Here is a 27,107-nt window from a genome sequence, read left to right on the forward strand (position 1 = left end):
TTGATCAAGATCTTAAATCGAAGAACCAAGATGCAAGAATAGTGAATTAGATGTTGTTTGGGGTTTTTTAGATTTTAATGTTGTAATTATATTTTAATTTAATATTGGAATTTTAGTTTGTAAATCTGATTATCTTAGTTATTTGGAACTGTTTTTTGAGAAATTTATTTGTAGTTATTATATAGTGGTTATTGATGAATATATGTGTGTTTCATGTATATTATTCATATATATATGTTTCTGCAACATTTTAAGTGAAAAAAATGCGAAAAAAAGTAAATTTTTTTTTTTTGTTTTTTTAGGGTATTATTGCCACCGGTTAACCGGTGGCAATAGTTGTTAATACAAAAAAAAAATAAATTGCGGGAACGACTATTGCCACCGGTTAACCGGTGGCAATACTTGATTTTAAACCGGTGGCAAAAGCTTCAGTTTATTGCCACCCCCCAAATGACCACCGGTTCAAAACCGGTGGCATAGGGGGGTTTTGAACCGGTGGCCAATTGATATTTTCACCTAGTGTTTCTTTTTTATTTATTTTGATATTTTGAAATCACTCAAGCTTTTTATGATATTGAAAACTGCATAAGTTGCACACTATCCCATCCCAAGATTAGGTAGACATGGGTTGAAAAATGAAAGGTCTATTGTTAGACGAGGCTCAAAGTGGTTTATAAAAAAAGGATTGCATATTTGAAGGGTGAGAAGTGATATGATGTGGCTACAAGGGGTGCCTCAAATCATTGGTATACCTTGTGCTTAATTCGACATGGATTTTTATTTTTATTTATTTATTTAATTTTTTTTAATTAAATGATCATATGCAAGAAAATAAATGCTCATTTTTATTAAAGGAAAAGAAATAATGATCTTACAAAATAAATCTAAGGGGAATAAAAAGGTGCCTATGCTAGACTTATTGGGGAAAGGATAAATAAAAAATAGAAAAAAGATCATGAAATCTTGTCGTTGAAGCTTGCGTCTTATCCCTTAGCTTATCATCACTTGGTGTTCTTGCCGACTGGAGGTATTGGAAGCCCGTTATTGTCGATCAAATATTGGATTGCTTCCTTTAGCTTCCAACAGCTCTCAGTAGTATGACCCCTACCTTGATGGTACCTGCAGCGTACATTAGGGTTCCAACTAGGAAATCTCTTCTCAAGTGGGGGATCTTGAATGGGTCCAATAGGAGTAATGAGTTCCTTTGCATGTAGTCGATCGAAAGCATCATCGTAGCTAATTCCAATAGGGGTGAAATCCTTTCTTAGTTGCTTTCTAAATCCTCGATTATCCATGGCTAAGATTTCATTAAGGTCGAAAGTACCAATATTGTTACTAGAGTAGGTGTTTTCAGAAGAAGAATGATAGTCGTTCTTCTTTCCTTTACAGCAACAGTTGTTATTGTTACTGATCTTGGCCTTCTTGTCGCACGGGGGAACATGAAGGAGATTTGAATCAATGAGGTCTTGAACACGATCCTTGAGGGCGAGACGTACTTCGGTGGTATGACCACGACCTCTATGGTATCGGCTATAAGATTTTGGATCCCAATTGGGAATCCGTTTTTTAGGCGGAGGTTCTTAACTGGGACCAATGGGGTGAATGAGACCTTGATCATGAAGATAGTCAAAATCTTCATTGTAAGTCATTCCTATTGGTGTGTATTCTTCAATGGTCCGTCTTGCCCGTGGCTTAGGAGCATTGAGTTCTTCATTAAATCCTTGGCGAGAATTTTGTTCGATAACCATCACCCGATTTGCTAGTCCTTCTACCACATTCAAGAGCATGACAACGACATCTTGCAGTTTTTGAACGTCCTCTTTTAGACTTGACGAGTCTTCCCTGGTATTATCTAAGACAAGACTTTCATCCTCCTCAATCATGGCCACTTCATCAAGAGAGGCTATATAAGCTGTCTCGATCATGGGCTCACCTACAGGTGTGATAAGGAGTGAAGGATCGAAGGATGTTTGATCTTCTGCGATGGCTAGAATTTCGGAAGTTTTATTGACATCAATCAGATATTGAATAGCTTCTTTGAGTTTCCAACACTCCTCAGTGTCGTGACCCTTTCCTTGGTGATATTTACAGTGCTTATTAGGGTCCCACTTGGGTGGCCTGGGTTCTGGAATTGGATCTTTGATGGGCCCTATGGGCATGACTAGTCCTTTGTGATGTAGCTTCTCGAAAGCTGTTTCATAACTCATACCAAGTGGAGTGAACACTCTTTTCGACCTTTGGATTCGTGATTTAGAGGTGTTCGTAGCATGTACTTCATTAATGGGAGAGGAAGAAAAAGGATGGTCGTTCTTCTTTCCTCTCGCACTATTATCTTTCAGAAGGTCATCTTCAATGTCAATGCCTATATTATACACAGCCTTGAAAGTATTCAAGTTGTATTGGTATTTTAAGTGCTTTGAATACTTCTCTTGGAGATTCTTGATAAACATCCTCACATATTCTTTTTCGGTAGGAACCTTAACCATGTTAGCGGAATTTTCCCTCCATTTGTTGAAGAAAGAAGTGAACCCTTCGTTTTCTTTTTGTTTTAACATCTCAAGTTGTCTATGGTCTGTTTCATCTTGAATGTTGCACTTATATCTATCTATGAAAGCGTTTGTTATCGACTCCCAAGAAGAGGTTTTCTCTTTGTCAAGGGAAAAGAACCATTATTGACAAATGGTCTCAAGAGATAAAGAAAACAAGGAATGAAAGACTTTCTTATCAATCCCCTTAATGTTCATTATAGTTTTAAAAGCTCTTAGATGAAAGTAAGGGTTATATGTTGCCTTTAATTTTGGGATGTCGTTGTCATTGAACTTATGCGGAAGAAGTTCCTTGTCCAGCGAGACCCCTTGTGAACTAATGCCCTGAAATTTATAGTCACTAGATAGCTTGCTCAAGCTTTCTTGCATAAGGTTCATTTGTTGTTGCTTCACAGGGTCATCAATTTTGAGGGTTAAAGCCTTCAATGCTTCATTCACGATAATCAATTGATTCCTAAGTTCGTTGACTTCTTCTTGAGTTTCCATTATCTTCTTAGCTTTCCTCTTTTGACGAATCGGTTTATCAAAAAGTAAGACTTGAACAAAGGTGTTGTCCTTGATTAATCGCCCTTCTCTACTTGACCAAGTACTGTGGAAAGGGAAATTAGGGATATTCATTGTTAATTATTTGAATCAACTTTATTCAACATGCATAGATGGAAGAAGGTAGGAAGAATGAAGGCTGTGATGTGAAGAAAAATAATGTAGATGGAGGGATATGAAGAAATTAGGAATAGAATGTACCCCCAACTCAAATGACGGAAAACCGACTCATGCATGAACCTATGACATGGTCATGGTGTGGACTCACGTATGAAGTGTGTGCTAAGACTAGTGAGTGTATGTGACATTCTAAGACTCTTGTCATGACCATGTGGCTAGACTATGTGACTAGACTCGAACAAAGACTAAGTTAAGACCTCACGTATATGCATTAAACTGGACATCCTGTGGTATTTTAGTCATAACTTTTGATCTGTGACTCTGATTGGGATGAAACCAACTCCAAATTAAAGATAAAACTCGGGGCTACAGAGCCATAGGCTGTAAGACTCATAGTTCTTCCTATAACTCTAGCTGTGACCAAAACAAGTTGACGCTTGTGCAATATACGGGAATAAAAATCCGGGGTTGACTTAAAGGAACTATGACTCGACTTAAGGAATATTTATTAGCTCAAATTTATTAATTAATTAATTAAACAAAGTCCTTTATTCATTCATTAGTTTATTTAGGCTTAATCACAAGTCAAACAAACGGTTAGGAAAAATCGCATAAAGAATGCACAACAAATAATGCACAATTAGTCAAGTAGGCACAATATGATGCAATGAGTTTGCAACATAACCATGGCTCTAGTTCTCTAAAGTTCGGGATATGGGTTATTCAAAGAGGGACCATGGTTAATTGTCCGGATGCACCGCACGGAAGCCTAACCGTGAAGGGTTGGCGCGAGTGGATGGGACACCGCGAGTTAAGAAAAAACTCGCTTCCATGGTTTGGTGAATTCAACATTCTCGGATGTACCCTTTGTTGCACAGAGCGTTCAATCATGTAGATGAAGCATGAATTCCCAGGGGGTTATTGAAAGTGCAGCTGGTACTCAAGAAGGGGGGGGTTGAATTGAGTACAGGGCAGTGTTAAGAATTATTGGATTTTCTTCTCTATTTATGTAAGGGGACCAGGTGATGAACTGGTCCTGCAGCGGAAACAGAAAATTCAATAAATAATCAACACAAAGATTTAACGAGGTTCAGCTCAACTCTGAGCCTACGTCCTCCACTACCCTAATTACTTTTATTAATCAACTCTGAAAAACAAAAGCAATTACAAATGATCACACTCGTGATCCCCACACCTAACTCTAGGTGTCACTTCGCACTTGAACTCACAAGCACTTGCACTCACACTCGTAAATGCTACCCAATCACTAACCTCTTAGTGATTCAATACAAACCCTTTGTTTCCCTCTAAATGCTTCCACTCAAAGCTTACAAGAGATAATTACAAAACAATTCTTACTGTGTGCATAAATAGTTTGTAAGAGATGAACTAACTATTTCCCTTAGAGTGTATTTCGAGCTTTCAAAGATAGAGAAGTTTTTCAGAAAAGCTAACTCGAAATTCTGATCGAGTTTATGCTTTTATAAGGTTGGGAGATGAATTCTTTCGTGATCTTTTCAGATCATAACTTAGGAAAATAGAATATCTTTTATTTTGTAAATAAGAGATATTCTAAGATATTATTCTACTTTCCATAAATGGGTAGAATAATATATTCTAAGTTATATGCGAAATAATTCATCTCCAACTCTGCATAAACTGAATCAATTAGTTTAGTAAATATTCTCTAAGGATAGGAAATATATATTCCAGAAAATATTTACTGAACTAATGTCCAGGTTCACGAAACAAGCTACGAAGCAGCTGTTTCCTAACCTGTTAGTGTCCTAGAGATCAGGTCAACTTTTCCTGATCTCTACAACACTAAATATTCTAAGTAAGGGATACAGATAGCTTACGTACAAACATCCATGCACACTTAACATTATAAAGACTACAAAGATCAACTATCCTAATCTGAGAGACTTCATAATCTTCAAGTCTTGACGGCCTTCCTTGATAGAACATTCTGATACATATTTCTTGAATGCTTTGATTCAAAAGGACTTCATATTGCCTCAAGTACTTGGGATAGCTGTTCCTGTTCAAAATGTCAGTTGATATGATATAAAACCAACAAGAACCAGCTAGTCAGCTGTTTGTCATCACTCAAAACCTTAAGTGACTCAACAAATTCCCCCTTTTTGATGATGACAAACACTTTGAAGTTTCCTGCACCTGCACGTTAGTGAGAAACAGCAAAGTAAAGAAAGTTCTAATCTACACTTAAGAAGACAAGACTTTCTACTAGACTTTCTACACAAGGGATATCTTGTGTAAAAGACTTATGACACTGATGACTGACCAGGATAGCCATCTTTATTTAAAAGAAACAACTTGTTTTTGGATTTTTGGAAAAAGACACTGAAACAGTTAGTTAATCTAACTGTTCTCTCTATTTTAACTTGTTTTTGTGATTATCTGACTCAAGGAAATAAAAGACTCAATCTAATTGTCTAACAAGGCCTTTTCAGAAACTTCAACCTGCTTTTCCCCCTTTTGGCATCATTAAAAAGCATTCAAAAAATAGAATTGCACACCAAAATATCGCAAGTAAGCCAAAAATCAGTAGTTTCAACCACTGATCAATCTCAATGCTGCAGGTTAGCACAAACAGGTTATTCAATCACATGAAACAGAAAAGGCTTAAAACTGTTCAGGATTACACACCAGAAGGTTAGAAACATAATAGAAACCACACTGCATGAAAAACAGTCTAGCAGTGTGGGGGAACAGCAAATATTATGGCAGTTAATGGAAGGGGAGGGGGAGACTGAAGTGATCATTCATCATCATCTTCATCCTCTTCTTCATCCTCTGGGTTGATCTCCTCCTCGAAGTCAGAACCTTCCTCAGCTGTCTTTTCTTCTTCCTTCTCCTTTTCCTCTGTCTCTTCTTCTTCTTCCTCATCAGATTCATTTTCCTCTTCTTCAGAACCCTCTCCTTTTTCAGCATCAGGACCCTTCTCACTGGAGGATTCCTCATCATCCGTCTCAATGATCCTACAGTGTGTAGAGTCAAACTGCATCCCAGACTCTGGGGGCAACAGGTGATCAATCACCCTGCAAATAGAGAGGAATTTCCTGTTGTTCATAAGCTTGTCAAGCTTCCTTTCTTCTTCAGCCAGCACTAGACTGGCAGCCAACTTTATGATCCTCTCATCCTGCCTTTCCAACTTGGCAAGAAGCATTGTCACATCCTCAGGAGTGATTTCCTCCTGGTTCCCTGCATCCCTTGGGCTACTTTCTTGACCTACAAAAGTCAGCCTCTTTCCAGAGTAGTCAATCTTCTTTTGAGTGAGTATTTTCTTGGAGAACAACTGAAGACTCACCACTTCACCAGAAAAAGAAAACTTGGGATTCTGCTCCTTGATGATTTTGCAGATAAAGGAACCATAAGGCAGGGAGTTGTGGGATGAAGCATGGCAGTACAACATGTGCTCCATCATTAGAGCAGGCAGATTAACCTTAACCTTTTTCAGGATCAGATAGATCAGAACCATGTCCATGATCCTAACAGTACCTCTGCCTTGACCTTTGGGCAGAAAGACCTTCAAACACATGGAGTGAAGAACCAACATAATTGCCTCCCTAAAGTCACTAGGGGAACCAGCTTCTTCCTTCTTTCCAAACAAAAACTGAGTAACCTCCTCAGGTGTTACTCCTCCCATTAGGGGCCACCCATCACTGCTATATCTACCAAAACCATCTCTAGGTATACCCAGCAACTCAGATAAAACAGACTCAGAAACATGGACAATACTACCAGAAACAGTTGATGCCACAGACATATCAATGTTTTGCTTCAGATTAACAAAAAACTGACGAACAGGACCAACAAAAGCATCATTTAAATCATTAAACAGAGACATCCATCCTTGGAACGCAAGAAGTTCCTTAACTTGACTCAAAGAAGGAATATCAAAATATTCATTCTCAACACCACAACCAGATAACACAGTCCTAGAACTTAAAGAAGTTGCACCAGTACTGGGGTTAACAGGTTGTTTACCTTTAGCAGCCTTGGAGATACGGGAAACAGATGATGTTGCTTTCCTTTTCTCTCCTCTCTTAGACTCAGATGGTGTAGTCTCCTTCTCTTCTGAGCCCTTAATGAACTTTGAAGCAGCCCTAGTCTGCCTTTTCCTTACAGAACCAGTAGTGGTACCAGCAACCACCTTGGTCACCACTACATCTAGATCCTCCTCCATCTTCTTGTCCTCCTTCTCCTCATCCAATCCTTCATCAGCCAGTTCCTCTAACTGTTTTTCAAGTTTCTTGGCTATCTTTTTAACAGGTTCCCCCTCAGAAGGTGATTTGGGGTTTGAAGAAACGGTTTCAGTTATTTGAGTGAGGGTTTCGATGGATTTCTCTTTTGGGGCCTTTTTGGATTTGAATTTTTGTGGAGAAGGGGTTAAAGTTTTAGTCTTTGATGATGAGGCAGGTTTTTCCTTCAAGACATTCTCTTTTGAAGGAGTTTGTCTCAAGGGAACGGCCTTGATGGGTTCAGTTTCAGAGGGGATGATTTCTGGTGTTGCTTGTGAAGGAGTCTGCTCAGAGACGTTCATAAGAACATCCTTGATTGTTTCTTGAGATTTTGACGAGGGGGAACTAGCCAAACTTGCTTTGGAACCTCCTTTCCTTCCTCCTTTCCTTCCAGTTCCAGCCTTTCTCACCATTGTTGCTTGTCTAAGCTTCGAAGAATTGATCTTGTGTAGAGAGAGAAGTTGAGAATTTTTGATGAATGATGAATAATCACGGAGCAAGGAAAGGGAAGCAAATATATAGCAAGAGGAATTATAGAGACAATCAGAAATAAAATCAGAGAATCAGAAGATATTTGGAAGTTATTTTAATTTTGGAAATAACTTCCATAAATGAACAACTGCCCATAATTGCAACTGTCAGAACAAATTGCCGTTGGAGGAAAATAACTGCCATATTTAAAAGATTTTAAAATCAAATAAGAATAAAAAATATTTTCTCACGGTTTAATTTGAAATTAATTTCAAAATTAATCCGTTTGTATTTGCTGCTGTTTCCTCTGCTAGTAGGGTTACTGAAACAGTTGCTCATCTGTTCAATATGGCCTTCAATCCTGAAAGTGATTAGCTGCAATATTGCTCACATAGAGATAAGCAATTAACATTGAGATAATAGACAGATTGCAAAGGTATGATGCACGCACACATTTAAAGAATACTTAATTAGCCAATCATTGGGGAAAACAGCTGAGAGAGGTCTCTTAGTTTGACCTAGTCAGACCTAACATGACTCTAAACTTGCAGAAAGACTCTTTACCCAATGGCTTAGTGAAGATATCTGCAATTTGTTCTTCACTGTTGCAAAAACTCAGCTCTACAAGACCTTTCTCAACATTATCTCTTAGGAAATGATGTCTTATCTCAATATGCTTTGTCCTGGAATGCTGCACAGGATTCTTAGAAATGTTAATAGCACTTGTATTATCACATAAAATAGGTACATTTTCATAGAAAATACCAAAATCTTTCAACTGGTTCCTTATCCACAACAGCTGGGAGCAGCAAGCTGCAGCAGCTATGTATTCAGATTCTACTGTGGATAAAGCAACAGAATTTTGTTTCTTTGATCCCCATGAAATCAAGCAGGGACCTAAGAAATGTGCCATACCAGATGTGCTCTTTCTGTCTACTAGGAATCCAGCATAATCTGCATCTGTGTATCCTAATAGTTCAATTGAACCACCTTTGGGGTACCACAAGTACAGGTCATCTGTTCCTACTAAGTATCTAAATATTCTCTTGACAGCCTTTAGGTGAGATTCTTTGGGATTGCTTTGAAAACGTGCACACAATCCCACAGAAAACACTATATCTGGCCTACTAGCTGTCAAGTAGAGAAGAGAACCAATCATACCTCTAAACAGTGTAGCTTCCACACTCTCTCCTTTATCATCACTGTCTAGCTTTGCATTTGTAGGTATTGGAGTTGCATATGATTTACTGTCTTGCAATCCATACTTCTTGATTAGTTCCTTTAGATACTTCTGTTGATGTATCATGATCCCATCAACTGTTTGCTTGATCTGCAATCCTAGGAAGAATCCTAGTTCTCCCATCATGCTCATCTCAAATTCACTTTGCATCAGATCTGCAAACTCACTACACAAAATTTGATTAGTAGCACCAAATATTATATCATCTACATATATCTGTACTACGATCAAATCAAAATTTCTGGTTTTGATAAAGAGGGTCTTATCAACCGTTCCTCTTCTATAGTCATGTTCCATCAGAAAGTTGGACAGCCTTTCATACCAAGCTCTAGGAGCTTGTTTAAGACCATAGAGCGCCTTGTCCAGCTTATATACATGATTTGGGAATTGACTATTAGCAAAGCCAGGGGGCTGCTCAACATATACTTCTTCTTTCAAATAACCATTAAGAAATGCTGTCTTAACATCCATTTGAAAAAGCTTAATGTTCTTATGAGCAGCAAAGGCAATCAAGATCCTTATTGCCTCAAGTCTAGCTACTGGGGCAAAGGTTTCATCATAATCAATGCCTTCTTGCTGATTATAACCTTGCACGACCAGTCTAGCTTTGTTTCTGACTATAGTACCCAGATCATCCAATTTGTTTCTGAAGACCCACCTGGTACCTATGACTGACCTGTTCTCAGGTCTTGGCTCAAGATGCCACACTTTATTTCTTTCAAATTGATTTAATTCATCTTGCATAGCCAAAACCCAATCAGGATCTTTTAAAGCCATCTTGTAGTCAGTTGGTTCTATATTAGATAAAAATGAGAAAAATGCACAAAAGTTTTCATAAACTGCTCTCCTAGTCTGAATGCCTTTACTGATATCACTCAGAATTTGTTCAGAAGGATGAGAAGATTTATATTTAAAAATGCTAGATCTAGGTGCATTCTCATTTAATCCATCAGAACCATCATGCATCCCTGGTTCATTTGTGCCATCGAATTGGTTTTGCGCAGATGGACCAGTATGCTGAGATGTTCCCCCTACCTTCCTTACCTGGGTGGAAAACTTGTCCTGAAAGTTTTCTGTTCCCCCTGAGGTGTTGCTTTCTCCATTTACTTGGGGGCCTTCATCTCCATCCTCATGAGTATCCACTTGTTGAGGATCTCCTTCATTGTGACCAAGTCCTTCACCAGCAGCATCTGGTGAACCAGTATGTGAACCTGGTTTTTCTAAGGAGACATCAGTTGATTCTCCTGTAAAATACAAAAGTCCTATCTCATCTAAGTCATCAACCTGCACATTCTCACAACACATATTAAATTCATCAAAGACTACATGAACACTTTCTTCAACACACAAAGTTTTCTTATTGAATACTTTATATGCCTTACTGTGAGAAGAATAACCAAGGAAAACAGCTTCATCACTTCTTGGATCAAATTTATCCAAGTTGTTCTTACCATTATTATGCACATAACACTTACAACCAAAGGTTCTGAAGTATGCTATGTTTGGTTTCCTTCCTCTAAGAAGTTCGTATGGAGTCTTCTTCATTTGAGGCCTTAACATCAACCTATTTAACATGTGACAAGCTGTATTTACAGCTTCTGCCCAAAAAGACTTGGGGAGACAACTCTCAATGAGCATTGTTCTTGCCATTTCTTCCAAAGTCCTGTTCTTCCTCTCAACTACTCCATTTTGTTGAGGAGTTCTTGGGGCAGAGAAATTGTGAGAAACTCCATGTTCCCTGCAGAACTCTATGAAGCTAGAGTTATCAAACTCTGATCCATGATCAGATCTTATGGCAGCCAGTTGATGATTGATCTTGTTCTGAACCTGCTTTACTAATACAATAAACTCATCAAAAGTTTGATCTTTAGAAGACAGAAATAGAATCCATGTGTATCTGGAATAATCATCAACAATGACACACACATATCTAGATCCATTTCTACTTTGGACTCTCATGGGTCCACATAAATCAATATGAATAAGTTCTAGAGGTCTGCTGGTACTGATAGTTTTCTTTGGCTTAAAAAAGGATTTGACTTGTTTCCCTTTAGCACATTCTTCACAAACTCTATCTGCTTCAAACTTGATGTTAAGCAGGCCTATCACCAATTCTTGAGACCTGAGTTTGTTAAGAAGTCTAAAGCTGACATGTCCCATCCTTTTATGCCAAAGCCACTGGTCCCTATCAGAAACAGCACTCAAACAGATGGACTTGTTCTCAGGGATTTGGTTTAAATAAGTAATGTAAACGTTTTCATGTCTGAATCCCTGGCAGACAAGTTCATTTGTTTGCAAATTCACTATGTGACAAAGGTTGTCTTTGAACTCAACTTTATTACCTTTATCACATAATTGTGAAATACTCAAGAGATTATGTTGTAAACCATCAACATAATATACATCACTAATAGCATGGGAAAGTGACTTACCAACCTTACCAATTCCAAGAATGGTACCTTTGCTGTTATCACCAAAAGTCACCTTTCCCCCTTCATGAGCTGTAAGTGAGAGAAACTGTTTCCTATCCCCTGACATGTGTCTTGAGCAGCCACTGTCCAAATACCAGTAGGTATTGTCTCTCACTTCAGCCTGCACAGGAAAAATTCAAACGTTAGCTTTAGGAACCCAAATCTTTTTGGGTCCCTTTCCAACAACAGATTCAAGCAAGTCTTTTCTAACCCAAATCTGTTTAACATTTTTCTCATTTTTATCCAATCTACTTTTCCTGTCTTTACACTCATATTTCTTATGGCCATTCTTGCCACAATGATAGCACACATGCATGTCTTTCGCTAAGACATACTTACCTTTCTTATACTCCTGTAACCATGTAGTATCTCTGGGAGACCAGTTCCTCCTGTTCCCCTTCCCAGTATAACCAAGTCCCCTTCTACCACTGTTTCCAGCAGTTAAGGTTAACTGGTTCAATGAGTTCTGGGATTGGAGGACTTTATCCATTCTCTTCTTAAATTCTATGAACTCTCTGTCCTTTAAGTTCATTTTCTCATGCAGGGATAAATTCTGGTCAACAACTATCTCAAAGTCAAGCTTAGCTCTTTCAAGCTCAGCTTGCAATTTTGAAATACTTGAATCATGCAAAACTACAGAATCACATGAATTAGTCTTTCTAAGCTGGGCTAACTCAACCTGCAAGCTACAAATTTTAGCTTCACATTCATCATGCATATTACTAGAAACAGTTTCAGAACCAGTACTTTTGCTGTCCTTAACTAGGACATATGCTTTATATAGTTTCTCTACATCATCAACTAACAAGTTGAATCCTTCTAACAGTTTAGACCTATTTAGAACACTTGCCCTAGATTTTATACTATCAAAGTCGTACAAGTCATCATCACTATAATCAAGCACGTTAATGACACAACTTGTAAACTGTTTCTCACATTCATCATCACTGTCATCACACAAACCCATATCAGATTTTATTCTCTGAATTTCAAGTTTGCTTTGATCTAAAGCAATCTCTAGTTCATCCACTTCCTGTTTCAAGTTAGCACAGACACTTTCCAACAAATCACAACTTGAATTAGCAATATCATATTCTTTAGACTTTTCTTTAAACTTTCTCTTAAAATTATGATAAGCAATTCCAAGTTCTAAACATTGATCTAAAGCACTACTAGCACATTTCATCAAGTTTTCTCTATCATAAAAGAGCATATCCTTTTTGATCTGATCAATGTTTACCTGATGTTGATCCAAGGGGTGCTTTTTTGCCATGAGGCAGTGGACATCTGAGCTAGTTCCTCTGTTGTTCCTGGTACCTTCTTCTGAACTTTGATTCAGTATTGCTGTCATACATACATCTGACTGACTTGAATCATCTCCCTCTTCATCACTGTCTGTATCTCCCCAGACAGCAGCAACCATGGCCTTTTTGTAGGCCATCTTGTCTGCTTCCTTGGACTGGTTGTCCTTCCATTGAGGACAATTCTTCACAAGGTGTCCCTTCTCACCACACTTAAAGCATCCTGTTGTAGAGAAGTTGTTAGATTTTTTATTTGATGCATTATTAAACTTACCCTTGATGAATTTTCCCTTCTGGTTTCTGAAACTTCTTTCAAACCTTCTAGCCATCATTCCTATCTCATCATCCTCATCTTCGACTGTTCCCTTTAGAGCAATTCCTTTTGCTGGTACCTTCTCTGACTTAGATCCAACCAGCATTTCATGGGTCATGAGGGAGCCTATCAACTGTTCAACTGAAAGAATTGAAAGATCCTTTGCTTCATAAATGGCTGTAACCTTGGGAGTCCATTCACCTGTCAAACTTCTCAAAATCTTTCTAACAAGATCTTCATCAGTAAAGCTTTTACCAAGAGATTTTAAATCATTTACAATAGTCATGAATCTACCAAAACAAGTATTAATATCTTCATCCTTAAACATATTAAAAGATTCATATTTTGACATAAGTAAATCAATTTTAGACCTCTTTACCTCACTGGTACCCTCAAAGGCAAGTTCAAGGGTATCCCAGATCTCCTTGGCAGTGGTGCATGCTGAGATCCTGTTTGTCTCATTCTCAGCAATGGCCTGTTGCAGTATCGACATAGCCTTAGCATTTTTCTCCAGCTTTTTGTAATCAGTGGAGATGTATTCATCTTCAGCCTTTGGGACTAGCTTCCCTTCTGGATCAGACTTCTCAATGGTCAAGGGACCATTCTTAACAACCAACCAGCATTCATAATCAATGCCAATGATGATGTTCTTGATTCTGTTCTTCCACCATGCATAGTTCTTCCCATTGAACTTTGGTGTCTTGTTGTCATATCCCATAGCATTCATTTCCTGAGTACTCATGATCTACTTCTCTAGGTGTTACCCTTACAAGAAGCCGAGGCTCTGATACCAATTGAAAGTGCAGCTGGTACTCAAGAAGGGGGGGGGGGGGGGGTTGAATTGAGTACAGGGCAGTGTTAAGAATTATTGGATTTTCTTCTCTATTTATGTAAGGGGACCAGGTGATGAACTGGTCCTGCAGCGGAAACAGAAAATTCAATAAATAATCAACACAAAGATTTAACGAGGTTCAGCTCAACTCTGAGCCTACGTCCTCCACTACCCTAATTACTTTTATTAATCAACTCTGAAAAACAAAAGCAATTACAAATGATCACACTCGTGATCCCCACACCTAACTCTAGGTGTCACTTCGCACTTGAACTCACAAGCACTTGCACTCACACTCGTAAATGCTACCCAATCACTAACCTCTTAGTGATTCAATACAAACCCTTTGTTTCCCTCTAAATGCTTCCACTCAAAGCTTACAAGAGATAATTACAAAACAATTCTTACTGTGTGCATAAATAGTTTGTAAGAGATGAACTAACTATTTCCCTTAGAGTGTATTTCGAGCTTTCAAAGATAGAGAAGTTTTTCAGAAAAGCTAACTCGAAATTCTGATCGAGTTTATGCTTTTATAAGGTTGGGAGATGAATTCTTTCGTGATCTTTTCAGATCATAACTTAGGAAAATAGAATATCTTTTATTTTGTAAATAAGAGATATTCTAAGATATTATTCTACTTTCCATAAATGGGTAGAATAATATATTCTAAGTTATATGCGAAATAATTCATCTCCAACTCTGCATAAACTGAATCAATTAGTTTAGTAAATATTCTCTAAGGATAGGAAATATATATTCCAGAAAATATTTACTGAACTAATGTCCAGGTTCACGAAACAAGCTACGAAGCAGCTGTTTCCTAACCTGTTAGTGTCCTAGAGATCAGGTCAACTTTTCCTGATCTCTACAACACTAAATATTCTAAGTAAGGGATACAGATAGCTTACGTACAAACATCCATGCACACTTAACATTATAAAGACTACAAAGATCAACTATCCTAATCTGAGAGACTTCATAATCTTCAAGTCTTGACGGCCTTCCTTGATAGAACATTCTGATACATATTTCTTGAATGCTTTGATTCAAAAGGACTTCATATTGCCTCAAGTACTTGGGATAGCTGTTCCTGTTCAAAATGTCAGTTGATATGATATAAAACCAACAAGAACCAGCTAGTCAGCTGTTTGTCATCACTCAAAACCTTAAGTGACTCAACAGTTATGTCCATATGTAGAACACATATGGGTTTCAGAAAAGTGAGAAAAACTCAATAAGGAAGTAGGATCGAGCAAACAGTGCTAAAAACTGGTCAAAATTAGAATGCATATTTCTGGCTCGGTATTGGAAGAACTTGGCGCCAGCAAACAGAGGCCAGCGCCACTTTTTGGCTTTAGCGCCTGGCGGCAGAAGTTGTCGCCTGGCGCTAACGTCAAAACGTTGGCGCTAATCTTTGTTCACTGACGCTAGTTCCTACATGCCTCAGCAGTTTTCTGTGCTCGATAAAATTTTTCAGTTTCGCGCAGCATTATTTCGATCCTAGTTGTGAAAGATATTTCTCAAATTTCCTACGTGTAAAATCCTATGTTTTAACTCATTACGGATGGTCTTTCCAATGAGATCTTTTTTAAGCATATGACAATAATGTTAATCAAAATTACGCACATGAAATACTTAGAACTTTTCGAGTCTCATCCACTCATTCTAAATCATTGCCAAAATAAATTCAGGAATTAAAATAGAAATCCTCCCTAGTGGAGTCGCCAAAAACTGTAGGGAATATTTCAAGCATTATCCCAAACTTGAACCCCACTGTGATCATACACTAAACTAGTAGAAAAAATGCTATTTGTAACCGGTGAAATTGACTTTTTTTAAGTGGCATTGTTGGTTGCGAATGCCACCGTTACAACTAATGAAAATTATTCGTAACCGGCTAATGTTAGTTCACTTTTATGATAAATATGTGAAACACCAAAAATATTAATGCACTTTTATGATAAATACAAAGATTATCAATCCCGGCCACTAAACCATTTAAGGCTCAATTTAATTAAAATTTACATATACATCATCAACTCTACATTAAGAAAATGATGTACTTAAAATTACACGCATATCTCTCAGAAGGCCCAATTTAATTGTCTCTCACATATCTCTGACTGCTGTTCACATTTGACTATTTTGTCTCTCCGTATTAAGTTTTAATTGCATGAAAAATCAGAGCTGACCATTGCTCGGAAACTTACTAGAAAACGTGCACCGCCTTGATCTACTAGCCTCTTGAACTCAAATCGACATTTCATGTCCTGAAAATGAAAATTTAAAGAGTATAACTTAAATTAAAGTTCGATAGTAAGCCACTGGAAAAAGGAGATCAACACTAACAGCTTCGGCATCGCAAAGTGTTTCAAAAAACATGTATTGGCACTGGAACACATCAAATTTTATTTTATTAGGTATTGGAAACATGGTGGATATTTCTTTTACATATGGTATAAAGTACAATCATATAAAGTACTACCATACTAAGAAAGTTATTAGATTTACATAACAGAAATAGTAGAAAACACAATTAAAGCACCCATACTTGCTATTTCAAGTCTGATATTTGAGTTTCTCTACTTATTATGAACAGTAATAATATTTGTACATGCATCTAAACAAAAAAAAAATGAAAAAAAAAGTATCCATTTCTCAATATCTGCTAAAAATACCTGAATACTTAGTACTATCTGTCATTTGCTTCAGATTATGCAAAGAATACCTGAATACTTATCATCATTAGCTTTCCATTTTTTTTCTTCTTACGAACTTGTAAAAATTTAGCAAATGCATCAAACCTAGCCTCCGATCTATCAATCAACTTTTCCTCCACTATATCAAATTTCACAAGAAATTTTACATAAGTTTGTTTATAGCCTCTTCACCCATGTTTTAAACACAAAATATGTACACAAATCAGAGCAAAAAACCACACAAAGTGTAGCAATAGCAAGGATGAAATTTTATACGAGTAAAACAGTCTTAAAACACCCTAAACCACAGGAATATCCAAGCAAATATCTCAACATAGCTCTAAGAAAAACGCACTAAAACAGAAGCAATAACCAAATAGAACCAAAATTGACCAGCTTTCAGAAAACAACCCCGTTTAATAGCAAACAAACTCAAAAAATTCTATTGCATAAAATTTCCAAAATTCAAAAAAATAATCATCTAAAAATCATTTGTAACGAAGGAGAACAAGCCCAGTGAAGTCAGACCTCTAAACTGTTCCAACGAGATTCACCTAGACATTTTATCGAACATATGGTGTACTGTGCAACTAAATTAATGGCATTCTATTGCATAAAATTGCCAAAATCCTGATTGTTGTACAACCTAATTCATACTAGTTATTTTTTAATCTCCTAGAATCCTAATTAACCACAGTTTAGTTGTGGTTTATGACAGGCAAGGTTTGTTAAGCAAGAACAATAGAACTTATCTATCACTACAAGCAGACCCAAAAAAAAAAAAAAAAGAGAAAGAGATTTATCACTCAAATCCATCATTGTCTTCCGAGACAAGTACAATTTGCTGCTATGGACAACTCAAGAGCATCATTGAGCATGGTAATTTAATTAGGGAGGTAGTTTCAATTGATCAATGTTAGTTGACCAACCATCTAAAATGCAACACTCTTTATTATGTGGGTATTATTTGCATGAAGTTATTGTAAGATTCACACTAATACATATCATACATGACAACTTCTCCCCTTAATAATGATAAACTAACAGTAGAATAACAGAAGACCTAGAGGAAATCAAAGTCTCACACTCACACCCCCAACCTTGCACCAATTACAAGAGTCCGCCTAAGGAAAGGTGATGTCCTAGATCTATTTGACTTTTTTTTTCATGAAAGTTAATCATCACATATAGTATGTGTGAAGAATCATAGAAGACCATGGGGTTCACCTCCAGCTGTGCCAACCTTAGAATTAAATTGTTATTTTTTGTTAAAAGTCATAAACCTAACTCCCTTTATGGATTTTCACATTGTGTTCATATAATTAAAGCAAAAATCACACATTTGATTCATCCATTAATAACTCATAGTAGAAAGGATAACACTGGTAATGCATGTAATTTCCTCGTATCAGAGACAACAGAATCCTGATACAACAAGCACAAAAGATGAGAATAAATTTTTTTTTGAAGATGAGAATAAATAAAATAGTAATGAGGATGAAATATTGATAAAGTTGTTACTTTTCATATTTTCAACTTCAAAGAGAAAGATGAGGTATCACATGTGCTAGGGTACAAAGTTAAATACATGTAATAATGTATCTTGATCCTAACTAACATGCTTCACAGCATTGTATACAATAGGAGTAAGAAACTAGAGGAACTTCTTTCTGTACCTTCATATGTCCATAAGACTTCTTTAGTGAATCTAAGCAGTTATAAAGAGGTTTCTCCACTCCAGAAGCATGGGAAAAACCCCTGATGAATGCTGACCATCAAATAACAAAAAGAAGCATAAGTAGCTTTGGCATTGCAGCCAAAACTATACAATATGTATTTTCTCAGTCTTTTAATTATAATTGCAAAGTTGAGACCTATATGTACATGTATTTATGTGTTCTAGGATAACAAACTTCATGTCTAGAGGAAGTACTACGTAGTGCTATGATGAGGAATTCATTGTCACACGTACAAACTTTGACTTCAAATTCTGAATAAATTTCTCAGACTTATCAATTTCTCCATGTCTTTCTCCATGTCGCCATTTCTCACAAGCCAGATACATATTAACAACTTCAAATCCTGGATTCATATATTTCTTAGAGTACTTCTCACAAGACAAATTGTTTTCTATTACAAAAATAGTGAGTAAAATAATGAAGAGAAGAAGACCAAGATAGTTCCAAAATCATCTTGTAGCTAGAAAAGGTGAGCTTTACGAAACCAGACATGGATCGACTTTTCTTCTCTAAACAGGAACAGGAATATTATTAGTCTTTCTTAAGTTCATAATTATATCAAAATATTAACATGAGAATTTTCCAATATATACATGCTACAACTTGATTTGCTAATAACTTTAATTTAAGCCGAGATTACTAAAATCAAGAGCTTGTTCATGTTCGTCATTTTTTTAAAGAAAAGATCGTCAATTTTGTTTCCCGTCCTTAAAGTAGTGATAATCAAATATTCAAATTTCTCAAAGAAGTATAATATCAAACACACAATATATAACAATTATAGATTTTTCCCAGAATTGAAAAGCCATACCAAATATTTCAGCCCTGCAAATTGTTCAACAAGACATTGGTTTAGAAATCACAAGTTTCAATTTCTCTCTTGCGTTCACTCAAAACTATCGCCACCCAACTTCTCAAAGGTGGATGTTCTCTAATTTCCATTTACTTGAAACTCGAATTTGCAAGTTTTTAGTAATAATACCCCAAAACTTCCATTAAAGTAAATTAACAACCAAAAGAACAAACCCTAGAAATCTTATAAGTTCTTTTTATCAAATAATCCTGCATAAATAACTAAAAATCCATACATTAAGAGGAGATCGAGAGCATACCTTGATCATATTCATGATGAATAAGCTTTAGACGAGTTTTAGAGGTGTGAGAGAAGTTGCGAGTATATCAGTTGTGAAAAAGGGATAGGTGAAGGTTAGAGGAAGTGCAGACAAGTACAAATTTCTCAAAAATAGAAAAACTACAGTAAAAAAAATTAAATTAGTAACCGACCTAAATAATGTCCATTACAAGTGATAAGGTCAATAAAGTTTGACTTATTATTTGTAACTACCCTTCTTTATTTTCATTACTAGTAGTTGGTCAGTCTATCATTGACCTACTATTTGTAACTGACCTTTGTTATGCCAGTTACTAATACTATTTTATTTGTAACCAACAATATTTATGTTAGTTACAAATAATCTTGTTGAAACTAACATAAATCAGGCCAGTTACAAATAGGGCGTTACAAATAGCATTTTTTCTAAGTACGGTGGCCAGGCCCGTTTATGAGATTTTAGAGGCCTAGGGGCGGATTAAAAAATGGGGCCCTAGTTAGCTAACTATTAAATTTAATAATAGAAAAAATTGGGTATGCAAAAAATGAAACATACGCGGTATTTTATTTATAGTTAAGATAACGCTTATACAAAATGTTTCCTTCTAGCATTTCTAGATGCAAAGTCTGTAACACCCTAGAAATTCCTTTATTTTAAAATACCTGTTTTGCCCTGTATAAAAACTTTAAATAGGAATATCTAAGACATTACCGCCACCGTGAAAACGGTTAAGGCAAATATCAAAGACACACAGCGGAAGACTTAAAAACCAAAACTATTTAAATAACACAATTTAAAAACCAAACCAACGAAAATAAAGTTGAAAATCAACGAAACCAAAGTCAAATAAAACCCACCACAACTTGGAACCATTTAAGGCCCTTATTCAAAACCGAAACAACCAAACTTTTTGTGTTAGTCCACAAAGTAATATAAGAAAATATTCAATGCATAAAACAAATCATATCCTAATGGAAGCTAGCATGATTCCCTCTTCACTCATGCCCCGTCATGAACATGCTTCAATACCTGAAAGTGTATCTCTACTTGCCCCCACTACTCTCCATTAAAATGGATCATCGTAGGGCCAAGATAAAGACATGGACAGACACAACAACACACACACAATCAGCAAAGCTGAGTACATAAGCGTAACTAAACACACTAACATGCATTCTCCTATCATCACACACACTTACCTCACTGTACCTGTTTACAAGCACACCCAACAATCAACAAGACACAATGACTAGACAATAATTAATTCATTTTTGCATTGATTACGCATCGAACGGGTTTCCACCTATTAACCTCCCCCAAATAAAATTTGAGGTTAACTGGCACGGGAGCTAACCGTGCCAGCGACAAACCACACAAAGGTGGCGGAATTCCTGCGCATAATAAATAATAAAAAGGAATATACAGCGTCCTGTACTCCATTGGAAGTTATGGTTAAATATAAAACCCCATAACCCCCCCATTGTTCATACTCAAGGTATATACGTTCCAAGAGTTTTGGTGCGTAATCTCTTTCACTTTACGTTACTTACATATTATTAGACTTGGTGATGACTCTCAAAGCGTAATAAATCAATCAACAATAATTATTCAATCAAGCAAACATACCAATTTAATTCTTGAATAATTAGTGACCACATATTATTTAATGTTGAACCCTTTTTAATTTTACCTCAGTGTCAAAGACACCTTAAACGCATAATGCGCCACAAACCCTATCCCTCGGTGTTAAACACACCTTAAGTGCACAAAGGCACCGACATACAATTTATTCCTTGTGTACATAGACACTTATATAGCTCCTTCCTCATGCTTAAAGCATCAATAAAAATTATATGAACCATAATAAAATTTCTTTTCAATATTCCAGACATAATTAAACAATTAGTTTAATTAAACATGCTCTCTATCATGCCATAAATAAATATGTAGTCCATATAATCATGCCAAAATATAATTTTCCAATCCATAAACCATCACAAATAATTCATGCTTCACAATTCAATCACCAACACCATAATTTCACAATTTCATACATAAACCTTAGCATGATTCTACTTATAATCAATTACAAACAAACCTAGCATGATTCTACATCACCAAATTATGCTAAGTACGCGTACATACCTTGAACACGATCTTAAAATCGTCACGACTAGTAAAAATTGCTCACTTCGAAGTCTCCTACACATTAAAATTATAATAGAGCATTAAAACCCACTCTAAACAAATTTCCAGCAATATATACTATCCTAAAATCCCTCTTAAAATAATTAGAATAAGCTGAAATTATATTTAAAACACTCTAATTAAGTCCCACTTAATGGGTAATTTAAATTTCCTTCAAAAACATAATATTTAGGGTTCTAAATAAAATTCCAGCACTTTATTTCTAATTAAAACTTGCTGTAATTTGGTCTTAAAGCACTTAAATTGAAGATCTAAACATTCATACATCATATACTTTCATAATTTCATAAATCAAGAACCTAGGGTTTCAAAAATTGGGGCTTTTTAAATTAAAACCAAAGCTGAAAATTAATTAGCATAATTACAACATTCAAACATCAAAATTTAATCCCAAAACTCATAATTTATAATTAGATCTAAGCATAGATTAAATTAGAATAAGAAATATTAAATCTTTTTTTTTTTCGAGGAACACCGAGCAGCAGCCACCATGGCACGGCTGGGCTGCTGCTGCCTGTGCCGCCACGGCTGCTGGCCGTGTGCTGGTGGCGCGCGCTGATGCGCGGTGGTGGTCCGGCCACGTGTGTGGTGGTGGTGGTGGTCGGCCGTGACAAAGGGGAAGGGAAAGAGGAAGAAAAAAAAGAAAGAAAAGTAAGGAGAAAAGGGGAGAAACTTACCTTGGGTTTTCTCCACTCTGGGCAAAGTTTGATTTGCCTCATAAGTGTGATATTTATACCCCTTCTCTACCAACCCTTTACCCTAAACTTTCCTCTTTTAGTTTTTCCTAATCCCTTTCCTAAAAAAAACTTGTTAAAATTAAACTTTTTAAAAATAAAATCCCCAACTTTTAAATAAAATAATTAAATAAACTTTCCTTTTATAATAATATTAATTAAAATACTTTAATTAAAATAATTACAACTATTTAAATACTTTATAAAATACATACTTTAAATAAAATACGTATCAAATACGGGGTATTACAGTCTACCCCCCTTAAAAAAAGTTTCGTCCCGAAACTTGGGGAACGGAAATCAAACCTTTTTCCTTATTATGTATAATATTGCTGTACTTTTTGTCACTCTTTTACTGTTTTATGTCTATTTGAGAGCATAAATACTCGAAATACTTGTTTAAATTAGTGCAAAGAGCACGAAAATAACTGAAATATAGGGGAAAAGCGCGAAATTCTACCGCATTCTACCCCCCTTAAAGAAAACGAGTTACGCCCCCGTAACTCTACATACCTGAAACAACTCTGGGTATTTCTTTTTCATTTCATCCTCTGCTTCCCAAGTGGCCTCCTCATAATCTTGGTTAGACCAAAGTATATTTACAATTTTAACGTTCTTGTTGCGTGTACTACGCACTTTACTGTCAAGAATCTTGACAGGTCTCTCTTCATAGGTTAAACTTTGGTCTAACTAGATGGTTTCTGGTTGTAGGACATGGGATTTATTGGGGATGTACCTTCTCAATTGGGACACATGAAATACGTCATGTACTTTACTAAGCTCCATAGGTAAGGCTAACCTATAAGCTACTTTGCCTATTCTTTGTAGTATTTCATATGGACCGATGTATTTTGGACTGAGCTTTCCTTTCTTCCCAAATCTCATCACTCCTTTCATCGGTGAAACCTTTAGTAACACCTTATCTCCAATTTCAAATTCTTCTTCTCTTTGCTTTAAGTCTGCATAACTCTTTTGGCGATCTTGAGCTGCTTGGATTTTGGATTGGATTTCCCTTACTTGCTTGACTGTGTCCTCAATCAATTGAGGCCCAAGAATCATAGTTTCACTAATGTCGTTCCAACAAATTGGACTTCTACATTTTCTCCCATATAAAGCCTCAAATGGTGCCATTCCTATGCTTGCATGGTAACTATTATTATAGGAAAACTCAATTAAATCCAAACTGTCTTCCCAACTTCCCTGGAAGTCTATTACACAAGCTCTCAGCATGTCCTCCAAGGTTTGAATGGTTCTTTCGGTTTGCCCATCTGTGGTAGGGTGGAATGCTGTACTCATCTTAAGTATGGTACCAAAATTTTCCTGGACACTTTTCCAGAATTTTGAGAGAAACCTGGAATCCCTGTCAGAAACAATGTCTTTTGGAACTCCATGTAACCTTACTACATTCTTGATGTAAGCCTTCGCAAGTTGCTCCATCTTCCAAGTTTCTTTCATAGGTATAAACACTGCCGATTTCGTAAGTCTGTCCACCACTACCCAAATGGTGTCATTTCCACTCCTTGACTTAGGTAAGCCAGTCACGAAATCCATTGAAATGCAATCCCACTTCCAGCCTGGGATTTCTAATGATTGTACAGTCCCTTGAGGCCTCTTGTGCTCTATTTTCACCTTCTAACATGTTAAACACTTTGCCACAAATTCAGCAACCTCCTTTTTCATTCTAGGCCACCAAAACATCTTCTTCAAATCCTTATATAACTTGTCTCCTCCCGGGTGTACTGAGTAAGGTGTGTTGTGTCCTTCTTCCATCAACCTTTTCTTCACTTCCTCACATTTCTGTGGTACACACCATCGACCTTTATACCTCAAGCTCCTATCTTCGTGAATTTTGAAGTCTATAGCTTTTCCTTGCTTAATTTTCTCACGAATCCTATCCAACTTTACATCCCCTTCTTGGATCTGTCGAATCACGTCGAATATTGTTGGTTGGATACTCAGATTCGCAAAAATACCTGCTGGTACTCCCCATTCCACGACTTCTAAATTCAATTTCGCCATTTCTCTACATAACTCATTAGCTACTACTAACGAGTTTAATCCATGACTAGTTTTACGACTTAGAGCATCCGCAACCACATTTGCCTTCCCTTCGTGGTATTGTATGTCTAGATCGTAATCCGTCGTATACTCTAGCCATCTCCTTTGACGAGAGTTCAAATCCTTTTGGGTGAAAATGTACTTTAAGCTCTTGTGGTCTTTGTAAATTCTACATTTCACTCCATACAAATAATGGCGCCAAATTTTCAGTGCAAAAATGATGGCGGCTAATTCCAAATCATGAGTTGGATAGTTTACCTCGTGTGTTTTTAGCTGCCTTGATGCGTATGCAATCACCTTTCCATTTTGCATAAGCACACACCCCAAGACATTCTTTGATGCATCACTATATACATCATACAGTCCACTATCATCTGGAAGTGTAAGCACTGGTGCTGTAACTAATTTGTGTTTTAAGAGTTGGAAAGCCTCTTCACACTTTTCATCCCATTCGAACTTTTTTTCCTTCTTCATTAGAGTAGTCATAGGTTTAGCAATCTTGGAAAAATCCTTAACAAAACGCCTATAATACCCTGCTAAACCTAAGAAACTTCTGACATCAGATACTGTTTTGGGTGTCGGCCAGCTCTTAACAGCTTCTATTTTGGCTGGGTCTACCTCTACCCCGTCCTTGGACACAAAGTGTCCTAAGAATGCTACCTTCTCCAACCAAAACTCACACTTAGAGAACTTTGCATAAAGATGGTTTTCTCTCAATGTTTGCAGAATTGTCCTTAGGTGTTCTGCATGCTCTTCTTTGTTCTTTGAGTATACCAAAATGTCATCTATGAACACCACTACAAACTTATCCATAAATTGATGAAACACTCTATTCATCAAATCCATAAAGATTGTTGGAGCATTCGTCAATCCGAAAGGCATAACTGTAAATTCGTAGTGTCCATATCTTGTCCTAAATGCCGTCTTAGGAATGTCCTCATCGGCAATTCTCAATTGGTGATATCCAGACCTCAAGTCAACTTTCGAAAACACTGTGGCACCCTTTAGTTGGTCAAATAGATCATCTATCCTTGGTAAGGGATACTTATTCTTTATGGTCACCTTATTTAATTCCCTATAATCAATGCACAGTCTCATGCTTCCATCCTTTTTCTTCACAAATAGAACTGGTGCTCCCCAAGGGGAAGCACTTGGTCTAATGTACCCTTGTCCAACAAATCTTGTAACTGATCCTTGAGTTCACTCATTTCTGCAGGTGCCATTCTATATGGTGCCTTGGATATTGGGGCTGTTCCGGGTACCAAATCTATGGTAAAATCGATCGCCCTTTTAGGTGGCATCCCAGGGATCTCTTCCGGAAACACATCCAGAAATTCGTTGACCACTTCTATGTTTTCTGGATTTTCCACCTGCTCGTGGTTCATATCCCTAACACTGTAGAAATATACTGGATGTCCCTTCTTCATGTACTTTGCTAATTTTAACACTTATATTACCCTTGGACACTTTGTTTTACCATCCATCCAGTAAGTCACTGATTCATTTCCACTTGTGATCATCTTCACTTTCTGTGATCTACAACTAATCTCAGCATTATACTTACTTAGCCAGTCCATCCCCAAGATAAGGTCAAAGTCGCTCAGCCAAAACTCAATAAGATCAGACGGAAATATCTTTCCCTCTATTTCTAAAGGCACGTTTCTAAAAGTTTTGGTACAATTCACTACCCCACCTGTCGGGATGGTTATAGGTAAATCTACTGCCTCTATTATTTTTAAGCAGTCCCTAAGTTTTGAAACAATACCCTTAGAATTAAAAGAAAAAGTTGCACCAGAATCAAACAATACTTTAACAGGAATAGAGTTAATAGAAAAAGTACCAGTGATAACATCCTTCTTGGCCTCTGCCTCGTGCCTACTCAAAACATTCAGTTTCCCTGCAGTTCCTCCCTTTTGTTGGCTGTTACCATTGTTGGTGTTACTGTTTCTCACCCCATTCTGTTGCACTCCCTTATTCCCAGAAAAATTGTTGTTGTTCCCCTGGAAATTCTTCTGGTTTCCTCCTTAGTTATAGTTGTTCTGTTTATTTCCATTAGCATTCTTGGAGTAACACTCGTACTCCCTATGCCCCAGTTTGTTGCAAGCGCGACAAGCAACCAAATTGCCTTCACAATCCTTCCCAGGATGATTGTTCCTACATCTCTTGCAGTAGTAAGACCTTCCATTCTTATTATTCCCCTGGTTATTGTTTCTAGTACCTCCATTGTTGCTACGTCCCCCTTGGCGATTATTGTTCTGGAAATTATTATTGGGGAAATTATTGTTATGGTGGTACTTCTGCTTCTTAAACCCATTCTGGTTTCCCTGTTGGTTTCCTGAAACTTGTCCTACTTCCTTCCTTTTCTCTCTTCCTTCTATTTCAGCTAACTATTTCTTCTTCTTTTCCTCCAGAGCATAAAGGTGTGCGGCCCTTCCATATACTTCGTCTAGGGTCT

General features: G+C 36.9%; 1 long non-coding RNA gene across 1 annotated transcript; it reads right to left on the minus strand.

Moving 5' to 3' along the window:
* Nucleotides 1–16,026: 16,026 nt before the first annotated feature.
* Nucleotides 16,027–18,561, minus strand: LOC145611725 (uncharacterized). The gene is made up of 2 exons (XR_014106440.1): nt 18,478–18,561; nt 16,027–16,372 (listed from the first exon to the last, which is right to left on the minus strand). It is a non-coding gene; the product is annotated as an uncharacterized LOC145611725 (long non-coding RNA).
* Between the last annotated feature and the right edge of the window lie 8,546 nt (nt 18,562–27,107).

The sequence above is a fragment of the Chenopodium album genome, chromosome 3 (genome assembly GCF_948465745.1).
Source record: "Chenopodium album chromosome 3, dcCheAlbu1.1, whole genome shotgun sequence".
Classification (NCBI taxonomy): domain Eukaryota; kingdom Viridiplantae; phylum Streptophyta; class Magnoliopsida; order Caryophyllales; family Amaranthaceae; genus Chenopodium; species Chenopodium album.